The following is a 20227-nucleotide window of genomic DNA, read 5'->3' as shown; positions in this document are numbered from 1 at the left end:
TCATTTGTGAACATTTTTCCGGTAACTCAAGAGAAGAAAATTTCCGAATGGAGTGCTGTTGGAGTACATGTCGAAATCTTAACTGGTGATGGGAAGACAACCCATTTAGCAAATGAAACAAAAACTGTTCAGCTTGGAAAAAATGGAGAGCGGAAACACGCATGTTTGCGATTGAATTTAATGGAGAATTTTCATAATTTGTGTTAATGTAATAAAGTTCTTAATATTTTTGTTTTACACAAATAATGCATTTTATTTGTTCTGGCATATTTTGTAATGGCTTGCACAATTTCCGCAGAATGCCTCCTATTCTACCCCAAAGGGTTAGTTAAAATGCAATGCCAAAGGGTCAGTTAAAATGCAGTGCCAGAGGGTCAGTTAAAATGCAGTGCAATGGAGTGCCTCTTTCCGTAGTCACGCTCTTGTAAAAATCATGAGTGAAAATGCATAATTTGATGCACTTCCAGATCACTTGTACATATCATTTAACTGCCTCTTTGGAGGCAAACTTTTTGCTGGGATTTATAAAGATCTCTGCGCGAATCAATATTTTAAAGATATCAATGTTTATAAAAATCTTTTAGCGGATCAGTATTTTAGTTCACTATAACCGTTTTTCTTTTGTTTTAACCGCATTCATTGGATTGGAACGAATAAAATAGGTAAAAGAATATAAGGTAGGAACAAGAAAATTTGTTCGTTATATCCGGCGTTCGTTATAAACGTGTTCATCTGCAAAATTCTTATTAAAGCTAACTTTTAAATATTATATGTTAAAATATTTGAAACAGTGCTTAAATTCGTCTCTATTCGCTTGTGCTTTAAAGCGTGCCTGTAAATCCTAACAAATTGTAAAAAATTCTACTCGCGGGGTAAAAATTTTTGTTCTTTATAATCGTGGTCGTTTTAATAAGTTGAATGTGCGTAAAAATTTTAAGAAAAATTCTTTGGAAACACAAAACTTTGTTCGCTATAAACGTAGTTTCTTATAACCGATGTTCGCTATATCCGAATTTTACTGTGTAATTCTTTGTTTTATCTTACTTTTGCATATAAAGCATTAAAAATGTATAAAAAGCCCATTAGACCACCGCTATTAATTTTTGCCCCAAAAACAGGCCAACTTACCTATAGTGCCCTGGTGAAAATAGAATACAGATTTCTTTTTCCAAGACCACGCTCACTTTTATACATATCGCTCATTTACTCAAAGAGTGGCATAACTAAAAAAACTAAGAGTTATCAATTTCTATTTCTACAACTTCCATTTTATCTTGTTTCAAATTTTCATGTCAATATCTCTAAAACTCAACGAGTTACAGCTCATTTACTACGAGTTGAGGATAATTCAACTAAAAGGTTTTTTGAGTTCATGAAGCACTAAAACACTTCAAATCATGCTTGATCTTGCTCAGAATATTAGCAGTGATATCTGGCTAGCTGTTTACAAAATATGGTCCAAGTAGTTTTGCTTTAGTTCTTGTGTAATAATCTTTTTAAGATGGGAGGTCAAATTTTAATCGCCAACTTAAAACGCATTTTTCTCCAAACTGGATTTTTTGAGATGTGTCAGCCTTTGAGTAAATGAGCGATATGTTATATCTACAAAACAACTAAACCTATTTTTCTGAAATTTTGAAAGAATGTACAGAGATGGCATCTATAGAAAATAGCTTACATATTTCGTTAAATTCAGAAATATGCAATATCTCTAGCAGGGACGAAGTAATGTGTGTAAATGTGAGTAAAACCTGCATGTGAGTAAAACCTTCAAATACCAAAAAATCTGGAGGTAGCGTTCTATGGGGAGTATATCAAAACGTGCACCTATACTAACCATGTACCCTATTTATTTAAAGTGCTGAGCCTTCACCACGTCCTGTTTTTTGAGCTTTATATATGCAAAACTTATGACCATATCGATTTGAGCATCAATTTTGGGTGGTTGTGTCTCCAAGGTACCCTAGGACTTATTTGGTGCCAAATTACTAGGCCGCCCACTTTTTCAAAACTTATAAACGCATTGGTTTGCAAAATGATTTGCGAGACAAGTGGTTGTTTCCCCGATCAAATGTTCTTATATGTTATATTATACATTTCAATTTTCTATAATAGATTTTTAAAACTGACGAACCGATTTCCATGGAATTTTCTGGCATAGGCATACATTTCATAGGTGGCACGGTACCTCCTATATTAAAAAAATAGAATGATATATTTACAATTTGTCTTAAATGGTGAGGTCAAACGCTACAAAAAGCATCAGCAATGAAAAAGCGGAAAAGTTCGACTTTAACAATTTTTCTTTCTTTCTTTATAGTTCTGATAATTTGATTTTCGGTATTCATTCGCCTCAGTACTTCATTATTTGAGATGTGATTTGTCCAGGATATCTTTAAGATCCGTCGGTATATCCAAATCTCAAACGAGTGCAGTCTTCTCTTGTCTGCTGCTTTAAGTGTCCATGTTTCTGCCGAGTATAATAGTACTGACCATATGTAGCATTTTACAAATCGTTTTTTTTTTTTTTTTTTTGTTTCCAGAGTTATGTCATGGCTCGTTAATATTTTTCTAAATTTATAAAAAGAGTTTCTTGCCATTTCAATTCGACATGTTATTTCCTTTGATGGATCCCAGTTTTCATTAATTTGAACTCCGAGATATTTGAATGTTGAGACTCTTTCTATTTGAGTACCATTAATGCTTAAAGGAGTGTTGGATTCGACGCCTCTTCTACTTATAATCATGAACTTTGTCTTTTTTTATATTAATTTTTAAGGAATATGACGTACTGGCGTGTTCAAGAACATCTATTAGTTTTTGTAGTCCTGCGAGGCTGCTTGCAATTAGGGTGGTGTCGTCGGTATAACGAATATTGTTTATAATTGTGTTGTTTATTCTTATTCCGATATTTTTCCCACATATTGACTCCTCAAATATTTTTTGGGAGTACAGATTAAACAGAAGGGGCGATAATATGCACCCCTGCCTTACACCTTTTGAAATTGGAACATTTCCAGTAATTTCACCATCTACTTGAATGTTTGCGCTCTTTTGCCAGTATAGGTTTCTGATGCATTTTATGTCGCTATCCTCTAACCCAATTGAAATCAAAATTTCCATTAATTTGTGGTGGTTGACCGTATCGAATGCCTTCTCGTAGTCGACAAAACATATATATACATCTTTTTGTAGATCGCGGCAATTTTGTACAAGTACATTCAAACTTCAAACTTCCTTGAAGCCAAATTGCGATTTTCCCATGTGTGCTTCGCATATTGGGTATATGCGCTTATGTATTATCTTTAAGAATATTTTAAGGGCATGACTCATAAGGCTTATTAATCGATAATCTCCGCACGTCTTCGCATTATTTTTCTTGGGAATCATAATAAAAGTAGATTTCAGCCAATCTTGAGGGTATTGTCCTGTTTCATAAATTTGGTTGAATAATTTCAACAATAGTTGTGTATTTCTTCCATCTTACTTACTTGTTTAGTTGGCCCATTACAGAACATTTGTTCCATAGACCGAACTAAGAAAAGATCTCCATTCCCCTCTGTTTTTCGCTTGACTTTTTGGATTACCGCGCCTTTTCATTTCTTCATCCACTTGTATGCTCCATCGAAGCTTAGGCCTGCCGATTATGCGTGCAACGCCATGTGGCATGTATTCATACGCCTTTTTAGCGGGTTCATCATCGCTCATTCTCATGATATGGCCTAGCCAACGCAATCGTTGCATCTCGATACGTTTAACTATATTCATGTCTTTGTATAGCTTATATAGCTCGTGGTTCATACGACGTCGATATTCACCGTCAACGCAAATCGGCCCGTAGATCTTTCGAAGAATTTTCCTCTCAAACACACCAAGCACTGCCTTATCTGCTTGCGCAAGTACCCATGCTTCAGAGCCATACATTAGCACGGGTAGTATCAGCGTTTTGTATAGTGTTATTTTTGTTTGACGATATGTGGCTTTGTTTTTAAATTGCTTACTTAGACCATCGTAGCATCTGTTGGCCAATACAATTCTTCTTCTTATTTCACAACTGATGTTGTTTGTTGTGTTTATGGCAGTGTCGAGGTAGACGAAGTCTTTAACTACCTCAAAATTGTAGGAACCAACTTCAATAGTTGGTCCGATCTCAATGGACGCGCGTCGACACCATCAATTTGGTCTTTTCGCCGTTTACCGCCAGACCCACTTTCGCAGATTCTGCTTCGACCTTCCTAAAGGTATCTGTTACTTCCTTTACTGATCGTCCCATGATGTCTATGTCATCAGCATAGGCAAGTAACATGTGGCTATTGGTGTAAATTGTGCCATTTCTTTTGACATTTGCATCTCGTATTACCTTTTCCAGCAAAATGTTGAAAAGATCACAAGAAAGGCTGTCTCCTTGTCTGAAACCTCGTTTGGTACAAAATTCTTCGGAGAGGTTCTTTCCAATTTTAACTGAGGACCTAGTATCAGTTAAAGTCATCTTACAAAGCCGGATGAGCTTTACTGGGATACCAAATTCAGACATTGCGTGGAATACCTTTGATCGGAGGGGACTGTCGAATGCTGCTTTATAATCGACAAAAAGGTGAAATGTGTCGATCTGCATCTCTTGGGTTTTCTCTAGGATTTGCCGCAGGGTTGCATACACCTTATCAGCGCGTCGCCTCCGGTTTTAAACAGCTCGGCTGGTAAGCCATCGGCTCCTGCTGCTTTATTATTCTTCAGCCGGTTGATTGCTGTTTTTACCTCATCTTGGCCGGGCGGTATACATTCTATACCATCTTCTGGGATTGGATCTGTGGTATCATCGTTTTCGCTACTATTGGATACCAACAGGTTGGAGAAATGTTCCTTCCATATCCTGAGCACGCTATCTGTATCTGTTACCAGATTACCTTGCTGGTCTCTACAGGAGGATGTGCCTGTACCAAAGCCATCTGTTTGATGTTTCACTCTTTAGTAGAATTTTCGGACTTCATTCTGGCTCCTGTACATCTCGATTTTTTCACACTCCCGCTTTTCCATTTCTCTCTTTTATGGAAAAGCGGAAAAGACGTGCTTTATTTGCAACGTTTAGACGGGTACGTACCTTTGCTGCAACAAGGTAGTGGTCCGAATCAATGTTTGCGCCTCGGAACGATCGTACATCCAACACGCTGGATGAATGTCTTCCATCTATTACAACATGATCAATTTGATTACTTGTTCTTTGATCTGGTGACAGCCAGGTGCCCTTATGAATATCGAGATGATTAAATCTGGTACTGCTAACTACCATGTTTTTTGCAGCTGCAAAGTCTATCAGCCTCATACCATTGTCAGATGTTTCACTGTGGAGACTGAATTTCCCGACTGTTGGGCCAAAGATATTCTCCTTTCGTAAAATATATCTTTGGTCTGTTCGTCCTTTTCTTCAGTGGGAGCATGAGCGCAAATAAAGCTGACGTTGAAGAATTTAGCTTTTATTCGAATTGCAGCAAGTCTTTCATTCACTGGGGTGAAGCTGGATACCAGATGTTTTAGTCTCCGACTAACTACGAATCCGCAACCAAACTCATGCTTTACGTCGTGGCAGCTATAATACAGTGCGTCACCTTTAAGTGTTGTTGTGACGCCTTTCCCAGTCCATCGTATTTCCTGTATGGCAGTAATATCGGCCTTGTACTTTTCAAGTACGTCTGCCAATGCGAAGACTGCACCTTCTCTATAAAGAGTGCGAACATTCCAGGTGCAGATTCGCAGATCATGGTCCTTAAAACGTTTGCGGGGTTCGTCAACTTTAAAGGGGTTTGTTTTTCTTTTCTTTCGTTTTTATACCCTCAGCCTTTAGGCTAAGGAGGGTATATACACTTTGATACGATGAAAATGTGCCTCATCGAAATAGTGGTTTTAGACCCCAAGTATGTTTGGACGAAATGTGTTTCAGAAAATTTGGAGTCGATCTAGCCATGTCCGTCCGTCTGTCCTGCTGGCTGGAGCGCACGATAACTCTCGAACGGATGAACCGATTCGGTTCAAATTTTGGCTTTAGTAATATTTTGCCCAAACTTAGTTTAAGTTCGAAGATGAGCTACATCGGTTCACTCCTTCCTGTACCTCCCCCACAAATGTTCGAAAATGTTCGGAAAGTTTGTGCGCACGATAACTCTTGAAGGAAGGTACCGATTTGGATACTTTGTCTAGCGTAAACTTTCTACCAGAGTAATATGAGGTTCCAATATGGTCTCAATAGGTCCACTCCTTCGGGTATCTCCCACACAAAATTTCGGAAAAGTTCAGTTTAGGGCCATCTCTCGAATCCCTTTGATTTTTGTTTTAGCAACTTGTATTCACTGCCCTCCATACGACAGTACAAGTTTCATCAGGGGCAAGTCCATACTTCCTGAGAAAATAGCATGAAAGTTGCAAAAATCCCTATGACACCCTGTGAGGTGGTTGGAGCGCAAGATAACTCTCGAACGGATCAGCCGATTCGGTCCAAAATATGGCCTTAGTAATATTTTGTTCAAACATACTTTAAGTTTGAAGATAAGCAATATCAGGTACCTCCCTCACAAAAGTTCAAAAATGTTCGGAAAAATTGTTCGTACGGTAATTCTTGAAGGGAGTGGCGGAATTGGTCTATACTTTACACATCCTAATATATCTACCAGATATAGATCAGGTTCAAATATGGACTATGCTTGTCCACTCCATCCGGTACCTCCCACACAAAATTTTGGATAAGTTCACTTTAAGACCTAATATCGACTAACTTTGATTTTTGTTGAAGCAACTTGCATTCGCTGCTTCAATTACGATATTAAATGTTTTTTAGGGGCAAGTCCATACTTCTTGAGCAAACCGCCCGAAGAGTGTAAAAACCCCCTATGACACCATATGTTGTGGCTGGAGATCCACTTCCATAACGGTCAATGTCGATCCATTCCTTTGATTATCTCCTCCGCAAAACTTTTGATCTTTAATCCTAGTCAACATTTTTGTCGGTTCAAACGCCCAAATTTTTTAAAACCCCCTAAATACATACGTATTTTGGGAAAAAATTGTTTCAATATACACATGCTGAGGGTATACCTCTGTCGGCAAAGCCGACTGATACTTTTTTACTTGTTTCATAGTAGGATGTTTTTTCTAGGGGAGGGTTACTAACCCGACGCCCAAACCCAAGTTGTTAACGTTCTTATGGGTGAACGCGCGGCACATGTTAGCTCACTACCTTTAACGGGTGTTAAAGGCAGTTCCACAGGTGACACCACGTGGAGGTCAGTGTCCACTTGAGATGAAAGAGGGACCAAGATAAATCCTGGGCTTTGCCATGTTAAAGCCGGTCAAGACCGTTGCTTGGTATCATTCATCCCCTACGTCACCCAATTTCTTCCATCTAGTAATTTAAATAATTCAGATGGGACTTCATCCGGCCCGGTAGCTTTGTTGTTTTTATGGCCACATCTAATTTGCTTCCTGTAATGCGTCTTCCTCTAAAATTGGCTTCTCTATCTGTGTTATGCATTTCTGTTCTTGTGGTATCTGTGAACAGACTTCTAATATATTTTTCCCAGTGTTTCTTCTTCTCTGAAGTTTCGTAGATGGCTGTATTATTCTCATCGAAAATAAATGCAGATGATCTTTTTGAATATATTCCAGATGCCTCTTTTAACTTTTTGTTTATTTAATTGCTCATTTTTTGCGGCCCGAATTGCAACTTTTATTTCTTGGTTAATTTCCCAATATTTTTCATAATTTGAGTTCTTATATTGGCTCCTTTCTATGCGAAGTGCGCGTATCTCGTCCGTCATCCATGTGTCTTCTCTTTTAGCTGTTGTGGTTCCAAGGATATTGTTGGTTATGGTATTCACGGAATTTTTTACATTGTTCCATAGATTTTCGACATCTTCTCCATCAATATTGCATAGTTCTGCATTAAGGTGATCTTTCATGGATTGTTTAGTCGAAGGACAATTTAATTTTTGAATATTAATTTTTCGCTTTGGTGTTTTCTTTCGGATGGTAGTTAGCTTTATCTGTAGTTTGCATAACAGAAGATTATGGTCCGAGGGAACATCTGCTCCTGGGTACGTAGAACATTTATTTATGCAGGAGGAATATCGCTTATTTATTAAAATGTAGTCGATTTGGTTTCTAACAATATTTCTGTTATTGTCTTGTGGCGATTTCCAGGTGTAAAGTCATCTTGGGTGGAGGCGAAACATAGTATTCCCAATCTTAAAACGGTGTTCTTGGCAAAATTGTATCAGTCGTTCTCCTCTTTCTTTCCGATGTCCTAGTCTAAATTTTCCTGTGATTCCTGTTGTTTCTTTTTGCCAACTTTAGCATTAAAATCTCCTTGGATTATGGTAATGTCGTGTGGTTTTGTCATCTTTAATAAATTTTAAACGTCGCAATAAAACTGTTCCAATTCGTCGTTATCGCTATCGTATGTTGGCGCATATACTTGAATTATGTTCATGTTTATAGGTTTTGCGGATATATTTACCATCATCGCCCTATCAGAAATTGGAACATATCCAGCAACACAGGCCGCTATGTTGCTTTTTACTATTATAGCGACACCCTTTCTGTGAATTCCTTCTCTGTTTCCGGAATGGTAAATTTTTGCGTTCTGGGAAACAAATTCCGCATCATCCGTCCACCACGTTTCACTGATACCCAGGATGTCAATTTGTAGTCTTTCCATTTCGCTTATGGTCTTGTCTAGTTTCCCAAGCTCAGAAAGGCTTCTCACATTCCAGGTTCCTATCTTAAGTTTGATTTTGGTTTTACCTCCGGGGATTCTTAGCACCCTCCGATTGCCGGAGACTGAGGGCCGTAGGTTATTTTCTGTATTCATTGTAAATGTATGATTTTCTAGGACTTATTTTTCAGTGGTTTGCCGGGGCCTTCTGAAGGGTTTAGAGTATTCCGTCTCCATATTCAGCCTCTACTCCTGGAGTTCAGACGCTACTACGTCTCCACATTGCCTCCGTGGGTAGATATGGAATATTTTTATTTCGTGTCATATGACATTTACATATAGTGTAAACTACCCCTAAGACAAATAAACCACAAACAACATTCACCTTTTATAAATTTTCTTAGGTTTTACAGACTGTACGTTTCCCGGCGTTTACAACTGCCAGCAAATTTGTATATTTCCTTTGTGTTCCTTAAATAAAAGTTCGACAGGGAGTTATATCGGACGATATGTAATGGAAACACTTAGCGTGTGATATTTGTATATTATTACCGTTCTTGGTTTGACGTGGTTTGTTGCATTTGAGACAAATGAATTTGGTCCTTTGACTACAATAAGCACATCATCTTTGGGTTGGATTGAAGTCAAACATGTGATATTTTATTCGTAACGAGTATTATCGAGTTAACATACAGTGACTGTCATTGAAAATGATGCAACCTGAAATAAAAATGTAAACGCTGATAACTTGGAAACGAGTTGAGATTTTTTAACAATTCAAAAAACAATTTTGTTGGCTGAAAAGTGTTCTTTAAGATGGCATAAAATTAATTACAATCATGCCAAAATTACGTCAGGAACATCACTTTTCTATCGGAATCAATGACAAAACTACTGAAAATGATAGGCAACCAATTATTCCACCATTCTGATTACTTAAATGGCATAAAAAGCGAAAAATTTGGAAATTCTTAATCGATTTTTTTGGTGCATAATTTTCAGTGCTCAATTTAAAATATCCATTTTTTCCTGTAAAATTAAAGTATAACGATACTGTAAACGGAAAATTTTTTATGCCATCTTAAAGACAACTTTTCAGCTTACAAAATTATTTTTTGAATTGTTAAAAAATCTCAATTCGTTTCCAAGCTTTCAGCGTTTACATGTTTAATTTCAGATTACATCATTTTCAATTATAGTCACAATATATTGCAATGAACCTCTGGAGAAAGGCAATCCATATCTTTCCAAACATTATGTGGCTATATACCAGCGACAAGTTAGTAGGTTAGTAAAAATTGGATAATATTTCATTGATATCCATGCATTTACCACAGAAATGTCCAGAAAATTTGCGAAATTGCACCACCATTTCCGTTGTCACATTCGTGTCCTGTAAGCAGCCAATAGGTCCATCATATAAACCGACTTCTGTGGGAATATATAGAAAATCCTGACGTCAATAAAAGCATTAATTTCGTATAGGGATACGTAAAATCGATTTCGGTTAATCGATTAATCGGTTATTAGCCGTAATATTTCCAAAAGTCGTAGTCGACTATTGAATGTGCGAAAACCGGATAATCGATTATTCTTAATCGACTTTCGGAAGACGGAGTCAACTATTATTCGTAGTCAACCATTAGTCGTAGTCTATTATTATTCGTAGTCGACTATTAATCGTGGTCGACTATTAGTCGTAGTTGACTATTGGGCGTGCTAAAACCGCATAATCAATGGTACTTTTTAATACGTATGTATAACCATCACGGATCCCATCAACGTAAATGGTCGATTATAATCGGTTTTCGGCGGTTAACGATTAATCGAAAGTCGACTTTTTGAACACTCTCAAATAATCGACTAACCGAAAATCGAGTTTTAAGTTTTTCACAAAAACCGAAAGATCGAAATCCCTAATTTCGTGCATACCCACTTTTAACTTATCATATTTCTGAAGAGCATATACTTTAGATTTTACAACAACATGTCTAATGTCTTCCGTAAAAATAGTTCAAAGAATTTTTTTTGTTCTTTGTGGATTGCGCTTACTGGGTGGGGTCGATATCCATCCCCTTTCAATTCGGTAATATGGATCTACTATACTCCAATTTTTTCTCTTCGACTTTGAGTATCCGCTTTATTATTCCGGAAACGTTTTGAACCGGCTTCAAACTGTCATTTATATACAACATATCATATTTATGGGTCGATTCCGTATTGCGACATGAATCGTGTTGCGTTGCCAGATGCAATTTTTAAATTACGTATGGCAATGTATAATTTTCTTGGGGGACGAACAAGGTTATTGGACCCGAAAATCCGAGTACAAAACTCCGGTTAGATCCGGCTCTACCGATCTAAAAAGTGGTCATGGGATTACTTCCAGGTATTCAAGTGATATAGCCCAAAAAGCAATTTATGGACCCGGGTTTTTCCAAAAAACCCTCAAAAAGTCAAAAATGGGCCCATTATGGGTGCCGGCTTAATGTATATCAGATTAACCTTTCCAACGGGTAAAAGGATCCGTCCCCTCTGGAAAAAAATTTCAAAAAAAAAATCGGAGAGTTTTTACTAAACTAGAGTTAAGCCGAAAAAATGGAAGCCCACCCAAACGTAGCTCGTGGAGTCAGACTTTTTGGCGAAACTAAAGCCACTTTTGATGAGATGTGGAAGGATGTTGCGGAGGAATTAAATAGTTGTAGATGAATGGCATAGAGTGTGGACCCATTTTAAATCCAAACTAAAGAAAAAAATTCTCAAAATAAGAAGAACATTACAACTACAGGAGGTGAACCATCACAAGAAGTATCTTTGCGTCAATGGAGCAAGCGGTAGCAGACATTCTGCAAATTAATATGGTTTCCAATCCTGCATGTGCGATCTACGGAATTGAAGAGATATGGCGAACATCTTCGTGTGGTCCCATTATACATATGTACGGGTGTTTCGTCAATGCATCCGACAACACGCTTTTCCTCTTCTGTTAATTTGGAAACAATCCAAATGTTAGAAAGTTTTTCCTCCATTAAATCCAGATCTTCGCTTCATACCTTTGACAATGTGGGTTGAGCCATCCCAAGGTTAAAGTCATTGCCATGGGATTTTTGAAAGCTTTCTTCCCCCAAAAAACCCTAAAGCAGCACACACTTCAAGGAGTGGTTGTATTGCTGTTGATCTGTGGATTTTTTTAAACTCATTTTTTAATGCCTATACTATATAAATAACAGCGTCATTTGGAAGCGCGAAAATAGGCTTTAAACTTAAAATATTGACACTTATTTTGATGAATGCTGGAAACCAAACATAATCAAAATACTGTAGTGGTATTCTCTAACAAATTTTTTGGTTACCGACAAAAATCGGTAAAATTAAAATGCAAAAAAAAAATTAATGAAAAGTATGAATATAAGTTGCCAACATAGTTGCTATCGGTAGGACTTAGCTACAAATTTATTTTGGTTGCTAACTTACCGACTAGTTTCCTTAATTTTCGAAATTGCAAGCATTTTAATTTTACCGATTGTTGTCGGTAACCAAAAAATGCGTTAGGGAATCCCACTACTTACTGATGGCATTCGATTTATCTCTTAAGTGTCGTCTGATAGATGCTACGTTAACTATACTCTCTTCTCTATCATCAAAAAATAGTTCCACTGAGCTTATCATTTTAGAAAACTATAACTTTTATGTATAACTTGTTCTGATATTTTTTTTTTCTCATTTTTTAAATCAAAACAAAAAACTCTCCGCTACATCGCTGATAACTTGTTATCGGCGATTATTTTATATCGTTTTATGTAATACACATTTTAAATTTTGTCGCAGAGACGATTGACAACTTGATTCGACTCGTGTCTCAATACGGAATCCACCCATTATATTATATATCTGTGTCCAGTAGAGAAGTGGCTTCATGTTCATATTCACTTGCTTCGGAATCTGCGACATTTTTTCCCCCTCAGTGCGAGGAACCACAAAAATATTGGTCGCGTTTATATCACCATTCTATGCAAGTCTAATATTGTTGATACGGTCAATGTAAAAGTTAAATCATAGATTGAATAACCTGGCTGCATAGCGTTTTATCGGACGCTTTAAAAATATTATTTTTTTTCCTATTAATACAAATTAAATATCAAAGGCAGAAATCTTTTACTTGGGGAGGATACGAAATAAAAACGTGCGCAATACCAAAATGTAATGGCTTTATAAAGTTTAACTCACTTTTACTAACCTGCCAACTAATTGGTTCGATCTTTTAATATTTTTCTCATTTTTTGCAATAAACAAGCTTGAAATTTGGAGGGAATCACTTCATAATTATAAACTACTAGCAAAATACCCGCTACTTCGTATGCAGAAAAGGAATAATATACAAATAAACAATATATAAATCATGAAAAAAACTATAATTCAGAGGAAGTTACCCTATATATAGCAGTTAATTCTTGAGACATTTTTAGGCCTTTTTTCCATCTTCCAACCCAACGTCAAATTTAATACCATTTAGTACATTTCGTATTTCTCAATAAATCATCCAGCCCTCAGCCTAATTTTAGAATTTGTATGCATTTCAAAAAATCCGTATCTAAACACCAACACAATCCCTCATACAACAATTCCACCTATGTATATCCCTTCATGCAACACCAAACTGGTACCAAATTTAATACTTATAGTATGTATAAGTTTCAAAAATTACTTCCTTTTATCCAAAACTATATCCCAACCGCGATTTAGTATTTTTCGTATACATTAGTACGAATTTCCAAAACTTGCTCTCTATCTCCACTCTAAACGTCAACTGCTATGCTAATACCGGATTTCACAATTTTAGCTCTACGCCTTTACACAATAACAATTTGGAACAAATTCTGTGCCACTTAGTAATTTTCGTACACTTATTGTACGTATATCCACAACCACATCCATATCTCAACCCTACACACCAACAGCGGCTATAATATCAAATTTCCGAATTCCACCTCTATTCATAATACCATTAATACTTTTCGTATGAAAGTTCGAATTTCAATAACTATCTCCAACAGTAATTGCGAATTTCAGGATTCCACCTCTATCCGTCCATCCAAATCTAAATTGTACCAAATTTAGTAGCATTTAGTACTATTCGTACCCATAAGTACGAATTTCCAAAACTTCCTCAATCCCACACTCCAACAGTAACCTTAACTCGAAATTTCAGGATTCCAGCTCTTTTCGTTCACCCAAATATAAATTGTACGAAATTTAGTACCATTTAGTATTTTCCGTACCCATAAATAAGAATTTCAAAAACTACCTCAATGCTACACTCCATAGGTAATCTTAATTACAGATTTCAGGATTCCAGCTCTATCTGTTCACCCAAATCCAAAATGTACCAAAATTAGTACCATTTAGTACTTTCCGTACCTATAAGTACGAATTTCCATAACTATCTTAATCCTACACTCCATAAGTAATCTTAATTCCAAATTACAGTATTACAGCTCTATCCGTCCACCTAAATTTAAATTGTACCAAATTTAGTACCATTTAGTATTTTCCGTACCCATAAGCACGAATTTCCAAAGCTACCTCAATGCTACACTCCATAAGTAGTCTTAATTACAGATTTCAGGATTCCAGCTCTATCTGTTCACCCAAATCCAAAATGTACCAAAATTAGTACCATTTAGTACTTTCCGTACCTATAAGTACGAATTTCCATAACTACCTCAATCCTACACTCCATAAGTAATCTCAATTCCAAATTACAGTATTCCAGCTCTATCCGTCCACCTAAATTTAAATTGTACCAAATTTAGTACCATTTACTACTTTCCGTACCTATAAGTACGAATTTCCATAACTACCTCAATCCTACACTCCATAAGTAATCTTACTTCCAAATTTCGGGATCCCAGCTCTATTCGTTCCCCCAATTCCAAATTGTACCAAATTTAGTACTTTCCGTACCCATAAGTACGAACTTCCAAAACTTCCTCAATCATACACTTCAACTGTTATCTTAATTCCAAATTTCAGCACTCCAGCTCTATCCGTTCAATCAAATCCAAATTGCGTACCATTTAGTACTTTTCGTTCCCCCTAAGTACGAATTTCCAAAACTTGCTCAATCCTACACCCCAATAGTAATGTTAAATCAAAATTTCAGTATTTCAGCTCTATCCGTTCAACAAAATTTATATTGTACCAAATTTAGTACCATTTAGTACTTTCCGTACCCAAAAGTACGAATTTCCAACATTAACTCAATCCGACACTCCAAAAGTAATTAAATTCCAAATTTCAGGATTCCAGTTCTATCCGTTCACACATATCCAATTTGTACCAAATTTAGTACCGTTTACTACTTTTCGTACCCATAAGTAAGAATTTCTAAAACTACCTCAATCCTTCACTCCATCAGTAATCTTAATTCAAAATTTCAGGTTTTCATGTCTATCTAAATCCAAATTGTACCAAATTTGGTACCATTTAATACTTTTCGTACACATAAGTACGAACTTCCAAAACTACCCCCATATCTCAATCGTACACTTCAATCTAAATTCCAAATTTCAGGTTTTCAGCTCTATCCGTTCACATAAATCCAAATTGTACCAAATTTAGTACCATTTAGTACTTCTCGTATACATAAGTACGAACTTCCAAAATCATTTCCTTATATCAACACTACTTCCCAACCTTGATTCCCATACCAAATATGAAGATTGTAGCTATATCCGCTCAAAATATACAATTGGTACCAAATTTAGTAACTTTTCGTACACTTATAGGTCGAATTTCCAAAAACCCTATGGTACATCTTTCTAACCCTCCATCAGTTACCCTCATTCCAAATTTCAGAATTCTAGCTCTTCCCGTTTGCCTAATACAAAGGGTACCATATTTAGTGCCTTTTAGTACTTTTCGTACCCTTCTAAGTCGAATTTCCAAAAACCCAGCCTTATCTCACCCCTACACACCGACAGCAACCCACATCAAAATTTCAGCTTTCTAGCTTTAGCGGTTTCGTCTGGGCGATGATATGTCAGTCACTCACTCAGTCACTCACTCACTCACTCACTAAGCTCTTTTATATATATAGATTATTTATTATTTATGATTTATTATTTACTATTTATTATAATTTCCGGATTCCAGCGCCATCTCTCCATCCAAATGCAATTTATACCAAATTTAGTATTTTCCGTACTTAAAAGTACGAATTTCAGAATTACCTCAATCCTACACTTCAAAAGTAGTTTTAATTCCAAATTTCAGTATTCCATCTCTATGCGTTCACTCACATCCAAATTGTACCAAATTTAGTACTTTTCGTACCCATAAGTAAGAATTTCCAAAACTTCCTCAATCATACACTCCAACAGTAACCATAATTCGAAATTTCAGGATTCCAACTCTATCCGTTCACCCAAATATAAATTGTACCAAATTTAGTACATTTAGTACTTTCCGTACCCATAAGTATGAATTTCCAAAACTATCTTAATCCTACACTCCATAAGTAACCTTAATTCCAAATTTCAGGATTCCAACTCTATCCGTTCAACTAAATTTAAATTGTACCAAATTTAGTACCATTTAGTATTTTCCGTACCCATAAGTATAAATTTCCAAGACTAACTTAATCCTACACTCCAAAAGTAATTAAATTCCAAATTTCAGAATTCCAGCTCTATCCGTTCACCCAAATCCAATTTGTACCAAATTTAGTACCGTTTACTACTTTTTGTACCCATAAGTAAGAATTTCCAAAACTACCTCAATCTTTTACTCCATCAGTAATCTTAATTCCAAATTTCAGGTTTCCGTGTCTATCTAAATCCAAATTGTACCAAATTTGGTACTATTTAGTACTTTTCGTACACATAAGTATGAATTTCCAAAAGTACACCCATATCTCAATCGTACGCTTCAACGGTAATCTAAATTCCAAGTTTCAGGTTTTCAGCTCTATCCGTTCACCCAAATCCAAATTGTACCAAATTTAGTACCATTTAGTACTACTCGTACACATTAGTACGAACTTCCAAAATCATTTCCTTATATCAACACCACTTCCCAACCTTGATTCCCATAACAAATATGAAGATTGTAGCTATATCCGCTCAAAATATATAATTGGTACCAAATTTAGTAACTTTTCGTACACTTATAGGTCGAATTTCCAAAAACCCTATGGTACATCTTTCTAACTCTCCATCAGTTACCCTCATTCCAAATTTCAGAATTCTAGCTCTTCCCGTTTGCCTAATACAAAGGGTACCATATTTAGTACCTTTTAGTACTTTTCGTACCCTTCTAGGTCGAATTTCCAAAAACCCAGCCTTATCTCACCCCTACACACCGACAGCAACCCACAGTCCAAATTTCAGCTTTCTAGCTTCAGCGGTTTCGTCCGGGCGATGATATGTCAGTCACTCACTCACTCACTCACTAAGCTCTTTTATATATATAGATGATATCGAGCCCTTCCCGCGAAAAAGATGTAAGCGACATTTTTTCGATTTTCGTTTTTTTACGGAAATCTATGAAGAATATTCCAACACACCATCTCCCAAATTTTTAGAACTCAGCTATGTACCGTTACGAAATTAGAGCAAAAACAATTATGATGTAAGCGCCATTTTTGCTTTTTGTGTACATTTGTTTGTGACAGCGAATTGTCGCTTACATCAAATTGCACATTTACATACCATGTCGTTATTCAACTATATTACAAGAAATACGTTTTAATCTTATAATTCTTCGAATAAATACTTGCTATATAATTAGTGTGCTTTGTTTTTAAATTGTAGATAAGAATTACTCTAAAAATGATTTGTTTCAAATAATTTTTTTATGTAACCGCCACTTCTCAAAGTAAAAGCCTGATTGCGTGACAGCAAAAAGATGTAAGCGACACAAACTACCGTTATATTGAAGATATTCCACAATTTTTTTATTTTTTCAGTAAATAGGATTTAATAACAGAACTATACCAAATTTGAATAAACAATTTTGGTTATATCAAAAGTTATTCAATAAAAACCGTCTCCTGTAAAATTAGATTTTGTCGCTTACACCTTTTTCGCGGGAAGGGCTCGATATGTTGTCAATCATCCCAAAGTTTTTTTTTTCTGAAATGAGGCATTCACTGAACATATTGGTCGATGGTGCACTGATTCCGACCACTAACTACCCCAAAATACTGGGTGTAACGTTCGATAGCATGTTTAAGTCGTCCGCGCATGCCACAGCTATTTGCGATAAGATCAGTAGTAGGAACAAGCACTTGGGGAGCTGTCAAAGAAACCTTGTTGACCACCTACAATGCAATAGGCCGGTCTGTGGTAAGCTATGCGGCGCCAGCGTGGTCTGCAAAGGTTAGCACTACGCAGTGGAAGAAGATTCAAACCTGCCAGAATGCTGCCCTGAGGACTGCAACAGGGTGCCTCCTCATGACACCAGTGGACTATCTTCATGAGGAGACGAAGATTTTACCGGTGCGTCAACACAATAAGATGTTGTCGATGCAGTACCTGCTTGGGTGTTATCGCAGTGAGCATCCCTGTCACGATTTAATGGACAGGCTTACTCCACCCACGCACGTCAGGAGAGATCGTCATGATCTAGAGAGAGAGAGGTCCAAAGGTATAAAAGAGAACCTTTAGACAAACGAACTTATCAGGCAGTCTTGGATAGCATTCACACTGACATGGTTGCGCAGGCAGTACAGAGATACAGTGTGAATGCCGTACTTGGAGACCACCCCCATCCATCGCAGCAGAAGAACGCGCCAGCTGCCAAGGCACCTGTCCTTATGGACGCAATCAGTCCAGGTTGCAGATTTATTGAATCTTGAATTCTTCGATACAGAGGAACCTGGTAACTGCAATAATACACGAACACATTTGCGTTGCTACAACAACAACCAATTCCTGCACTGAAAAAATAAACATATGCAGTCAGATTTTTGCTGTTAATTGATTCTCTTTTTATTTTTTACAATTTTTACTTTGAAACAAAGTTTTCAATATTAGAAAATCTAAATACTGATGCCAACTAATTAGCAGAAAATTATACATTAACGGAAAAAAGGAAACAGTAAAGCAAGCAACCATTCTCACTTCATGTATGTTTTGTAGCTTTGGAATACAACCCACACAAGGCAATTCTAGAATAAACTAATCGTAAACATATACTTTAACTAAGACAAAATTAAATGTACATATAAACTAAAATTAATATTACGGCAAAATTACTGATCTATCATCATTTCTTGTATTTGTTTGTTTTGTATTAATAATTGTACATACTAATATTATAAATATTATTTTGCATATGTGACAGGTAAATTATAAAAAGTTTTCTCTTTATAAGTATATAAAGTCATTGTTGAGAAGCAAGAACATTTTTAGTTTTTGTTGTTTAGAAAAGGAGAGAGAGTTTAAGTTGTTTTATTCATTTTTGGTTGGAAAAGCTAAAAATTGCATCTAGTCTATTTTAACATTGGAATAAATTTTACGTACAAAAACACTTGTGCCAATGTAGCCCACTGTTCCGCATATTATACCTAAAGCACCACTGAATAACGCCATATATCCAAAATAAAATGTGGTTTGGAAAAGGCCATACATTCTGTCAAATAGAAAATAAATACATAAGAAACACTGAGAGAAATTATACAATTTCAGTTGAAACTTACTTGGTTTTGAAGAAGAAGTAATAAAATGAATAAGCATACACATATATCGAAGTTGAGGCGGCAGACATAAAACTGGTCCACTGCCATCGGTAGCCTTCGGCGTTTAACAGGAAGTAGGAGCATACAATTGTCACGCATACTGTAACAATCAGTCAGAATGGTAAAGAATGGTAAAGACCAGCAACATAAACCCGTAAACATAGTAAATGTTATAGGCCCAAAACGATGTAAATATAAAATACCTAAAAGAAATCGGGAGAGTAAAAGGAAACTGTGCAACAACCGCAGTAAAATATACTTATGACTTACATTTCGATGAAGATTGAACCAAAAGGCAAAATACCTCCCAATAAAATAATGATTGCCGGCTCCATGAACCATTTCTTTTCTGGTATAGGTCTAGGGACAGCATTAACGCGACACGGATAATCAGGCTGGGCATCCAAATTACGGCCCAACTAACGTAAGTGGTAAGATCACAAAGAAGCATATACACGTGACGGCAACCATTGTATTTTATCTCAGGAAAGTGAATGCAAATCGATGGGTTCCACCCAGTTTTGTTGGCTGTGAACATCTACAGGTCCAAACAATAAAGAAAATCCCACCGCCGAACGCTTCCATCAATGAAGGTTATGCCTCCGATTGGGAAGCCGGCGTATTCAATTATATTGCTGCGAAAAAAGTTTTTCGTCAGATGTTAAGCAGGAATCTGTACAAAAACAACCCACCACACGCATTAAGGACCAGAGAGAGGTGCTATTGAATGAAACAAAAACAAAACATATTTTCTATTTATTTGTATTTATTATTAATATTTTTAT

At 36.4% G+C, this 20227-nt stretch overlaps 1 long non-coding RNA gene across 1 annotated transcript; it reads right to left on the bottom strand.

Moving 5' to 3' along the window:
• Window positions 1-18676: 18676 nt before the first annotated feature.
• On the bottom strand, window positions 18677-19727 carry LOC141403678 (uncharacterized). The gene is made up of 3 exons (XR_012412879.1): window positions 19713-19727; window positions 19404-19645; window positions 18677-19336 (listed from the first exon to the last, which is right to left on the bottom strand). It is a non-coding gene; the product is annotated as an uncharacterized lncRNA (long non-coding RNA).
• Between the last annotated feature and the right edge of the window lie 500 nt (window positions 19728-20227).

Source organism: Musca autumnalis, unplaced genomic scaffold, assembly GCF_047663935.1.
Source record: "Musca autumnalis isolate F117 unplaced genomic scaffold, ASM4766393v1 scaffold_4, whole genome shotgun sequence".
In the NCBI taxonomy this organism is placed as follows: Eukaryota; Metazoa; Arthropoda; class Insecta; order Diptera; family Muscidae; genus Musca; species Musca autumnalis.
The sequence above is the reverse complement of the archived record's forward strand: the minus strand, read 5'-3'. Positions and strand labels throughout refer to the sequence as shown.